This window comes from Eleutherodactylus coqui, chromosome 13, assembly GCF_035609145.1.
Source record: "Eleutherodactylus coqui strain aEleCoq1 chromosome 13, aEleCoq1.hap1, whole genome shotgun sequence".
In the NCBI taxonomy this organism is placed as follows: domain Eukaryota; kingdom Metazoa; phylum Chordata; class Amphibia; order Anura; family Eleutherodactylidae; genus Eleutherodactylus; species Eleutherodactylus coqui.
In genome coordinates, this window is record NC_089849.1 from 78,501,793 (window position 1) to 78,504,220 (window position 2,428).

The window sequence follows — 2,428 nt, forward strand, 5'->3', positions numbered from 1 at the left end:
CACTGCTGCCAGTTTTCAATTTTGAAAGCTCTCAAGTTGCTTTCTGAACATTTTAGTGGTCAGAAGAACTTGCTTTTGATGATGCTCAGAAATGGACTTTTTGGCCTTTTCTGAAACCGAACAAACTCTATAAGAAAAGGCTTTTGATGATATTCCCAAGATGTTATGGCACAGATTAAGCTACCCCGATGCGCTAGCTAAGTAGACATTAGGCGCACTCCACGATCTTGCACTTCAAAGCCTTCAATAGCCTAGAAACATCTGAAAAAGCAGTAGTGCGGTAATACTGTTGAACTCACTTGCGTTTGCTTCCTTTCTAACTGGAGGAATGCATTTTCAGCCTTCTGCTGCCATCATTAAATATTCAGCTCGAATGCAGCAACAATTCTTCTTTTTAAATCAAATTCTGGAAAAGGATTTCTTGCCAGGAGAAATGTTCTTTATGAAATCTCTTGGACATTTTGATCCAAAATTATCCACTTTTTCATGGCAGCATGGCCGAGCGGTCTAAGGCGCTGGATTAAGGCTCCAGTCTCTTTGGAGGTGTGGGTTCGAATCCCACTGCTGCCAGTTTTCAATTTTGAAAGCTCTCAAGTTGCTTTCTGAACATTTTAGTGGTCAGAAGAACTTGCTTTTGAGGATGCTCAGAAATGGACTTTTTGGCCTTTTCTGAAACCGAACAAACTCTATAAGAAAAGGCTTTTGATGATATTCCCAAGATGTTATGGCACAGATTAAGCTACCCCGATGCGCTAGCTAAGTAGACATTAGGCACACTCCACGATCTTGCACTTCAAAGCCTTCAATAGCCTAGAAACATCTGAAAAAGCAGTAGTGCGGTAATACTGTTGAACTCACTTGCGTTTGCTTCCTTTCTAACTGGAGGAATGCATTTTCAGCCTTCTACTGCCATTATTAAATATTCAGCTCGAATGCAGCAACAATTCTTCTTTTTAAATCAAATTCTGGAAAAGGATTTCTTGCCAGGAGAAATGTTCTTTATGAAATCTCTTGGACATTTTGATCCAAAATTATCCACTTTTTCATGGTAGCATGGCCGAGCGGTCTAAGGCGCTGGATTAAGGCTCCAGTCTCTTTGGAGGCGTGGGTTCGAATCCCACTGCTGCCAGTTTTCAATTTTGAAAGCTCTCAAGTTGCTTTCTGAACATTTTAGTGGTCAGAAGAACTTGCTTTTGAGGATGCTCAGAAATGGACTTTTTGGCCTTTTCTGAAACCGAACAAACTCTATAAGAAAAGGCTTTTGATGATATTCCCAAGATGTTATGGCACAGATTAAGCTACCCCGATGCGCTAGCTAAGTAGACATTAGGCGCACTCCACGATCTTGCACTTCAAAGCCTTCAATAGCCTAGAAACATCTGAAAAAGCAGTAGTGCGGTAATACTGTTGAACTCACTTGCGTTTGCTTCCTTTCTAACTGGAGGAATGCATTTTCAGCCTTCTGCTGCCATCATTAAATATTCAGCTCGAATGCAGCAACAATTCTTCTTTTTAAATCAAATTCTGGAAAAGGATTTCTTGCCAGGAGAAATGTTCTTTATGAAATCTCTTGGACATTTTGATCCAAAATTATCCACTTTTTCATGGTAGCATGGCCGAGCGGTCTAAGGCGCTGGATTAAGGCTCCAGTCTCTTTGGAGGCGTGGGTTCGAATCCCACTGCTGCCAGTTTTCAATTTTGAAAGCTCTCAAGTTGCTTTCTGAACATTTTAGTGGTCAGAAGAACTTGCTTTTGAGGATGCTCAGAAATGGACTTTTTGGCCTTTTCTGAAACCGAACAAACTCTATAAGAAAAGGCTTTTGATGATATTCCCAAGATGTTATGGCACAGATTAAGCTACCCCGATGCGCTAGCTAAGTAGACATTAGGCGCACTCCACGATCTTGCACTTCAAAGCCTTCAATAGCCTAGAAACATCTGAAAAAGCAGTAGTGCGGTAATACTGTTGAACTCACTTGCGTTTGCTTCCTTTCTAACTGGAGGAATGCATTTTCAGCCTTCTGCTGCCATCATTAAATATTCAGCTCGAATGCAGCAACAATTCTTCTTTTTAAATCAAATTCTGGAAAAGGATTTCTTGCCAGGAGAAATGTTCTTTATGAAATCTCTTGGACATTTTGATCCAAAATTATCCACTTTTTCATGGTAGCATGGCCGAGCGGTCTAAGGCGCTGGATTAAGGCTCCAGTCTCTTTGGAGGCGTGGGTTCGAATCCCACTGCTGCCAGTTTTCAATTTTGAAAGCTCTCAAGTTGCTTTCTGAACATTTTAGTGGTCAGAAGAACTTGCTTTTGATGATGCTCAGAAATGGACTTTTTGGCCTTTTCTGAAACCGAACAAACTCTATAAGAAAAGGCTTTTGATGATATTCCCAAGATGTTATGGCACAGATTAAGCTACCCCGATGC

The 2,428-nt window shown here is 41.0% G+C and overlaps 1 non-coding gene across 1 annotated transcript; it reads left to right on the forward strand.

The window, feature by feature from the left end:
* The first annotated feature begins 488 nt into the window (after positions 1-488).
* TRNAL-AAG (transfer RNA leucine (anticodon AAG)) lies at positions 489-570 on the forward strand. The gene has a single exon. It is a non-coding gene; the product is annotated as a tRNA-Leu (tRNA).
* The last annotated feature ends 1,858 nt before the right edge of the window (positions 571-2,428 follow it).